We start from the raw sequence: 9,065 nt of genomic DNA, 5'->3' as shown, positions 1-9,065 counted from the left end.
GCTCCTCCTCGTAGAGGTCCCCCAGGCGCGACTTGCCCTGGCCCCGGAGCTGCTCGAGCTCGGCCAGCAGGATCCTGTTCTGCTGCTCCAGGAAGCGCACCTTGTCGATGCAGTTGGCGAAGCAGTCATTCAGCTCCTGCAGCTGCAGCTTCTCGTGGTGCGCGTGGGCTTGAACTCGGTGTTGATGGCGGCGGCCAGCGAGAAGCGCGCCGAGTCCTGCAGCAGACGCACGCCAGGCACACTGCTCCGCAGGCCAGCGCGGAGGAGCGCGTGGCGGACGCGCCGCGGGACGAGGCCTAGAGGCTGCGGCTGGTGCCGGGGCGCGGCGCGCCGCCCAGGCTGTAGGTGCGGGGGGACGCGGCCGCGTAGCTCCGCGCGGAGCTCGGCGGCTCCCGGGCCGGCCGCCGCACATCCTGCGGTAGGAGGACGAGGACACAGACCCGGTGGCCGTGGCTGCGGAGGGCGGCGGTGGGCTGCGCGGCTGCGGCGGCGCGGCCCGGCTCAGGGAGGCCCGGCGAGCGAGGGCGCGGGGGTGCGGGCAGAGCTCTTGAGCTTATTCTTGATGAGCTGGTGTTGGAAGATCATTTGTGGGTCATGGAAATTTGTACCTATAGTTCAGTGCAAGAATTCTCACCTTGATGTGATAGTTCTAATTTCAGAAATATAACTATGGTAAGTTTTAGAAAAAAGTGATACATTTGGACATCAGCAAATATTTGTAGAAGTGGCATAGATGTTTCAAAATAGATAAATGCATTTCATCGCTCTTTTACTAGACTGAGAGAGATAAACCATCATTCCTTACGATAATCCTGAACAGTTACATGTACAGTGCTTACATGAGATGACTCCAAAAGCAAAATAAATTTCTAAAGTAAGCAGTGTTCTCAGTACTTAAAAACTGGGGAAGGTAGTTAATCATTATATTATAATATTATTTCCCCTTACTAGAGTGGTCAGAAGTCTCGCCTATTCCTTTATCCATACCTTCTAATCTAATTCTATCAACCAGATTCCATAAAGCCTACATAAGCCTGTTTGGAGAAAGAAGCTCCATTTACACTCACACTGAACAATTGGACAAGTATAACATCCCCAAGTGCAATAGCTAGATTTCTTTTTTGAGTAAGAGTGTTTGTACTCGGGTGCCTGAGTGGCTCAGTCACTTAAGCCTCTGTCTTTGGCTCAGATGATGATCCCAGGGTCCTGGGATCAAGTTCTTCATTGGGCTCCCTGCTCCATGGGGAGCCTGCTGTTCTCTCTCCCTCTGCCTGGCATTCCTCCTGCTTGTGTCTCTGTCTCTCTCTTTGTCTCTCAAATAAATAAATAAATAAATAAATAAATAACTTTTAAAAAGGGAGAGAGAGTGGTTTGTATTGGGGGTGCCTCGGAGGCTCAGTCAGCTGAGCATCCAACTCTTTTTTTTTTTTTTTTTACTGGAGTGCAATTTGCCAACATATAGCATAACACCCAGTGAGCATCTAAGTCTTAATTTCAGCTCAGGTCACGATCTTGGGGTCCTGATATCGAGCCCCAAGTCAAGCTAAGCACTCAATGCCAAACCTGCTTGTCCTTCCTCTCTTCTCCCAAACCCAATCTCGCTCTCATGTGCTCTCTCTAAAACATAAATAAATAAATAAATAAATAAATAAATAAATAAATAAATAAATCTTTAAAATAGTGGTTTGTATTGTTATTGATGGCCTTCAGTTTGGAAGCACATTTGATTCTGGGACAATCTAAAGATGAGGCAGAAAGAAAGAAGATACTCAATGCTTGATCTATATTAATAATGTGCTCCCATGGGCTTTTGTCTTGGGTGCTATTGGCAAGAAGGCTTTTCCAGAATTCCCCCCCACCCAATCTGAAGTTCCTGTTCTCTATACACTTAGTACTTACAAATGTTCAGTGTATCCCTCTAGGACAGATTGTTCATAAGATGGACTAATCATTTGTGTCTACAGTAGAGTGAGTCCTTCATAATAGAAGTGGCATCTTTTTCATTTTTATCCCCATCATCTTATTTAGTTCAGAGCTTGCTATTGAATGTGTATCCAGTAAATAATTCTATGAATGAATTAATTACATTATCTAAGCCTGAGGAACTGGAGTGAAGTAGGAAATGATCTATGAAGAGCAATAAAGCGGACCTTTATGTTTTAGTCTAGGAGGCCAAAACTAGGTAGGAAAAGCAGCATGAATTATGGGACAGAATAAAAAATGTACCTGTAACTAGAGAACTTCTTATGCTATAACTCTCAGGAGCCCCAGAGTAGCAGGTGATGAATGTTTCAGTGGAATGTTTCAGTTAGAATGTTTCCAGTTGCAATGATATTAACCACGTTAACTCTGAAGGTTGACATTAATAATGCAAATTTATCTCACATATCAAGGAGTGAGGAGATAGGGCTATTTTAGCGTATTAAACTTAGCACAGAAATAGTTCACCAAGGGTCATATTTAAGCTCTGACACCTCACTGTCTTGGTTTTTTACAAGTTTGTTACTTCATGGTGACAAGATGGCTATACCAATGTCAAGCACCTCATCTTCATAGAATAGCTTCCATAGTCAGGAAGAAGTAGTTATCTTCAATATAATATATACTACTTATTTTCCTTTCCCAAAAGATATTTAACAGAAACCTCTTCACAGCTCATTGGCTAGAACAGAGTCACATGAGAATAATGAGGATAATCAAACCAGCCAAGGGCAAAGGGATCTCCAGCCTGGAACTTTGGAGGTGTCCAGTTCCTCTGAAATACTTGACCCCCCCCCCAAATTCATGACCAAAATCTAGGTTCCATAAGGAAGAAAATTGTTTGGAACTTCTGTATATAAGCAACCAACAGTAAATGAGAAATCTCAACATTAAGCTTTTGTCTCACTGAGCCTGATGAAGCATTATATTAACGCTAAACTTCAAAGGTCTCGTAAATTTGTTAAAGTGAGTAGAAAAGTTAATCAGCCATTCATTTGGACTGGATCTCTCTATCAGTTATATTTGGGCCATCACAAAAATGTCCAAAATATTCTTTCTTCTAAGCACACTGTGTTTTATGATCTGGCACCTGACCTATCAGCTAGTGTTCTAATTTCTAAATCCTGAACATGATTACATTTTTGGCTATGATCCACAGAATGTATTTTAAAATCTTGGCACTGGCACTAGCCTCACTTGAGCCAAAATTTCTTTCATGATTCATATTGATGAATCCCAATATAGGAAGTTTAGAGGAATTAAAAATATGTTCTTCCCAAGTAGAGGACAGGCATCATTCCTCCTCTAATCCAGCCTCCCAAGAGAAATAGCAAACTGGTCTTAATATAAAAAGTACATTGTTCATCATCAACATGTCTCCAACTCAAAAAGTGTTTACTGTGAATGACTCAAGTGGAGTTGACCGTGAGTACCTTCAAAAGATGTTACATAAATTATGTGTAGTTTGGGAATGGAGATGTTACTTGGTAAATTATTTTAATAAACAGCTCATTTAAAGATAATATTTATCTATCATAATCCAGAAAATTCCATTTAATACAAAAAAATATAAGTAAATTAAACACAATTTTAACTGTTTTTTTGTCTGATGTAATAGGTCTTAAGAATTTCAAGTATGTAACTTCCTATAAGAAACTTACTAAAGTTCTCCTAGTTCAGCATCTTATGAAATAGAAATCCTCTAAATAAAATATAGCCTTACATTATCTGTCACATAATACGGGAAAAGGAACCCATATATGAAATGAAAACAATAAATGTAAGACTTACCTATGAATCACTAGAAAAAAATTGGTAAGATCCTCCTTCCCTCTCATTTCCCCTGAGGCACTTGTCCCCCTACCCCCACTGCAGACATATTAGTCAAATATGTACGTGCTTATATTATATCTCTTTTGTGTAGAATATAGGAATCCAGTGTAACTTGCTAGAGCTGCCTCATGATCGGTATGTGCTCTTATTCATATTCATTCCTTCATCTACCAGCCTTGATTTTTCCCCTCCTCTTTCTCCCCCTTTTAACATAATGGTCTTTCAAAGTGGATATTGTTAGCTTGAATCCTGGACCTGCCAATTGCTACCTTTTTGACCTTGGGTTATTTGATTAGCCTTTTCTTGTATTAGTTTCCTTGTCTGAGAATGACAGTAATACTATCTAATTTAGAGTTGTTTTGAAACTTAATATATGGATAGTGGATAACACCAAAAAATGTAGCTTAAAATAGCATCCCTAAAATTCATCAGATGCTTTTTATAGTAAATGGTGAGAAATCTTCTTTGTTGGCCTAATAATTCAATCTTAATACCTATTTAAATAATCTTCTGAGCAAAGGGCACTTCAAACACTAAATTACAGATGCTTTTTCACCCAGTATAAAGGAGCTTGGATTACATGATTCCTGAGGTCTCTTTCAGCTCAGCATTCCAAGGTTTTCCATTACACTAAGCATTTGTTGCATGCTGCAAATAGAACTCCTCTTGGCCAGGTATGATGGAGAATATTAAATATATGGAAGCTACATGGTCCCTGTCTCTATAGAAGTACATATTTGGGCAAACTAATCAAAAGTATAACAGGTCTATTTACTTTCAACTTTTATTTGTGCTGCTTTCTGAAAATCCAATACAATCTTTTTTGACAGATCATGTCACTGCAACATCTGTTAGTTCTGCTAGTTCTCTCTCAGCACTCCTTAACTTTAAAAATTGTCCTCTCATTTTTTTTCAAATTTTGAAGACTTGTTACTTTTAGCAATTGCTGTAAATTGCAAATATAACCCAGAAAATGTTAAAATGATGTCTATTTTTTCCCCTGCTAATCAACCTGCATAGTAAATGCATTGACAAACATGCCATCTGATAAATTCACATCTACTCTCTGGAGTTCAATCTTAGTGTCTGTGGCTTCTGCAAAGAGAAGGAATGTATATTCATCAGTTTATGGTTGAAAATCTCAGCAAAAGTATATGACTAATGGTTCTTGATGGCAACCATCTCCTGGAATAAGATGATGGATGTGTTAGCCATTTTATAACCCTGACCACCCCAAAAATGAAAACAGTGACCTATGCAGAGAGAATCCCCAGCCATGAGAAACAGAAACAAGAATAGTCAGTGCTACAAAAGGGCTTGTGTTACTCATCTTCACTGTGAACCTACGCAGCTACTCAGATTTCCCATCATGAGTGCTGAGGAACAAAGTAAAGTGATTGTACTAAACTTTCTTTCTCCAAAGTCTCCTACAACCATCTGTAAAATGGTTGTCTTTTACAAATTAGTACTTTGAAAATATCTAGTTTAAAATAGAATGAAATAAAACTCTGTAACACTTCATGCTGAGGTAGATGTGATGCTCTGAGAGTGTGGGGAAAACCATCTGGAGAATCAGGGTCTAGCTCTTCACTCACCACCTGCCTGTACAAATTGTCACAAATGTCTTAAAGACGTGTTTCCTCATCAGGACAATGGATAATTATACAGACCAACAATTCATCTGAGGTCCAAGGACCACTGCCCCCCACCCCCCACCCCCACCCCCGGGCATCTGAATAGATTTGACAGAGTCTGTGAACTTGGGCAGAAAAATAGTACATTTTTTATTCTCACTCATACCTCACTAAAATTTAACATTTCCTTCAATTATGGTTGTAAGCAACAAATGTATATTAGTAGTAATACTACCTCTCACTTTGTTACCTATAGAAGTTAAGGTTATTTTTACATCATAATATAATGGTTGTAGGAGTTGAGCCATGGGCTTCTTCAGACTGCCAAAGCATTTGGGCATACAAGAAGTAAAGAGTCCCTGCACTAACAAAATTCTAAAAGTCTTTTAATTTCAAAAAGTCAATGACTGTAGTTATAAAAGATTTACTCTAAATTCACTAAGTAGAAATTATATTTGACTAAAAAAGAACTGTACAACCAACCAATACAACCTATTTCTTAATCTGACCATATAAAATAAAAAGGCAATTGTCCTTCATGACTGAATGACACATCCCTTAAAAACTTTGTCAGTTAGACCGTGCCATATGAATTTTTGAAGGTTTTGTTGAATGTGATTAGGATGATATAATTAAGTTCCTATCTCTTCACTATAATTAGTTTCAAACATTAGCTAATGAATAAATTCAGCCTTTGTCCAGATTTTGTCTTCATTTGAATTTCTTGTTCTAGGCACATAGGGAACAATCCAGAACTTTAGAATGTGATTTAATGGATAAATTACTACAGAATGAATTACCTCATCCTTTTCAAATGATGAAATAGGTAACAGAAAGAATTACCGTCAAAACTAATAGAATATAAAAATCCTGACTTTGGTCCATTTCTATCATCATCACAGCAACTATTAGGTCTGTACTCTTTATATCTCTCTGAAAAACAATAATCTATCTTCACAGCTTCAGGGAATGGAAGAGCACATTCAACAGGTTTTGATGTAAAGGAAAGGGCATGTTTTCTAAGAATGTTTTATTACGATCATGGTTGTCACTGTACATGTGATTAATTGGCTTTTTGTCACCAACAAGCCTTTTAACTCTGAGACAGTGACAAAGATGAATAATGAAAAGACTTCATCGTTCTGTGAAGCTACAACTTCAAAGAATGCAAATCTTATGATGAAAGAAGGAAGTTGGCTGAATTATGGGCAAACTGCAATTTGACCATATTGTTTTTCATAATAACTACTCTTAATGTGTCAGCCATATTTCTTTCCTTGCACCAAAATCATATTTCTTTGAAGTGACAGTAAATTATTTTTTCCTGTCTTTATTCACTTCAGTCAGGTGGTGCTGAATGATTAAAATGAAAACCTACAAGTTTCAACATATACATTTTCTTTTTTTTAGTACCTTCAGTTATCATTGACATCAATTCATTTTGGTCACAAACATCTTGCTCTTGTCTATTCATTTCTAGCACATTTGGTGTAGTTTATTTTCAGTAAACTGATGTAGCAAACTACTTTCAGATTCAAGTATCTCTTAAAAAGACCAACAGATGCTTTAAAAAAATCACTACACTTGTGAAGATGCATTTGATTAACAGTAAAAGACTCTCGCTATTTAATAAAATATCCCAGGTCATACTCTGTAGGTTTGAAAGAGAGGATTTTACTACGTGATTTCCCCCATGTTAAGAATCCTTTAATATATCTTCAACATTTTTAGTATATATTTTGGATTTGAAGTTTAAGTCTAATTGTATAAAGTTTTTATGTATTTAATATCTTAATATTTGTGTGATTTTTTAATCTCAAAAGCCTAACGTCAAAGAAATAACCAATCAACTCCTAGAGTTAAATAAATGAAAAATAGTTATTTTTTTCTTTTAACTCATTAAACTATCTACAGTAGCTTTCAATGAAAAAAAAAATATCCTAAGAGACTGAGATGTCATTATCCTTGAAATCCAGAAATCCATTAACTCAAGGCTTTTAAAATATTTTCCTATCTCCCCTTTGCAAAGTTTCTCATTTGTTTAATATGGGTAAAAGAGTATCATAAGAGGATGAGTCAGAAGAAGTGCATAGTTTGGAGTGATTAAATTGAACCATTATTTTATTTTTTAAAGAAAGTGGGCATGGACTATTTTAGTTTATAGGCTGTTGGTCTCCTAAGTTAAAAAAAATAGGTAAAATTATTTTTAAAAATTGGCACAGGGAGCCCGGCAAGATGGCGGAAGAGTAGGGTCCCCAAGTCACCTGTCCCCACCATATTGCCTAAATAACCCTCAAATCATTATGAAAACCTATGAATTCAGCCTGAGATTTAAAGAAAGAACGGCTGGAATGCTACAGTCAGAAGAGTTCACACTTGTATCAAGGTAGGAGGACGGGGAAAAAGAAATAAAGAAACAAAAAGCATCCAAGGGGAAGAGCCCCGTGAGGAGCCGGGCTAAGGCCAGGGCGAGTGCCCCCAGGACAAGAAAGCCCCAGGAAAGCCCCGCCTGGAGAAGCAGGGGCTTCACCAATCTTCCGGACAGAAAGGCACTCTCAGGGAGTTGGAGCAGGACCCCAGGAGGGGCGGGGATGCCATCAGGCTCCCAGGGGCACTAACAGACACCTGCCCCCCGGTGAGAGCACCCACACCCCGTGGCCGAGCTCCCTAAAGGGCTGCAGCGCCCGACCGCTAGACCCGGGAGCAGCTCCAGCGCCTCCTGCGGCGGCTCTGAGCGGAGGGCGCTGCGCAGCCAGGGGCGCATTTCCAACAGCACAGGCCCCGGGAGCCCAGGGCGCCGGGGACACAGCCCAATATCCGGCTTCCCCCCGGGACAGGCAGAGGCCAGGAGGGCCCAGGACAGCAAGGACACTCCTGCCACCAGGTGGCCCCGAGCTGAGCAGATCAGTGGCCCCGCCCCTGGAGCATCCAGGCCCCTGTAGACAGAGAGCTCCGGAGTTACTGCGGGAGCTGACTCCAAGGCTCTAGAGCTGGCCGCTGCCACTGTGGTTGTTACTCCAGGGGCCTCTCGGGGTAAACAACCCCCAGTGAGCCTCACAGTGGCCTCACCACATAAAAAGGTTAAACAAATGTTACTGAGCCCTGCACCAGCCCGGGGGCTGAGCAGCTCCCCCAAGCGCTGACACCTGAGAATCAGCACAGCAGGCCCCTCCCCCAGAAGAACAGCTAGACCGAGAGGGGAAAAACAAATTATTGACCAAGCAGCACTGGAAGGTTTCAGGGGAAATCGAGGAATCTACAGTATACAGAATCAGATTACACTCCCCCTTGTTTTTTGTCTTTCGATTTCTGTTTGCTTCCCCCCCCTTTTTTCTTTTTTTCTCTTCTCTGCTTTATTTTGCTTTTTTTCTCCTTTTTTTTTCTTTTTCTTTTCTTGTTTCTCTTCTCTATTTTTCTCCTTTTCTCAATTCAACTTGTTTTTGGCCACTCTGCACTGAGAAAAATGATAAGAAGGAAAACCTCACCTCAAAAGAAAGAATCAGAAACAGCCCTCTTTCCCACAGAATTACAAAATTTGGATTACAATTCAATGTCAGAAATCCAATTCAGAAGCACTATTATAAAGTTACTGGTGGCTGTAGAAAAAATAAAAGACTC

The 9,065-nt window shown here is 40.1% G+C and overlaps 1 pseudogene; it reads right to left on the bottom strand.

Moving 5' to 3' along the window:
* Positions 1 to 4: 4 nt before the first annotated feature.
* Positions 5 to 8,211, bottom strand: LOC119879407 (annotated as a pseudogene).
* Between the last annotated feature and the right edge of the window lie 854 nt (positions 8,212 to 9,065).

Source organism: Canis lupus, unplaced genomic scaffold, assembly GCF_011100685.1.
Source record: "Canis lupus familiaris isolate Mischka breed German Shepherd unplaced genomic scaffold, alternate assembly UU_Cfam_GSD_1.0 chrUn_S748H911, whole genome shotgun sequence".
NCBI classification, from domain to species: Eukaryota; Metazoa; Chordata; class Mammalia; order Carnivora; family Canidae; genus Canis; species Canis lupus.
The sequence above is the reverse complement of the archived record's forward strand: the minus strand, read 5'-3'. Positions and strand labels throughout refer to the sequence as shown.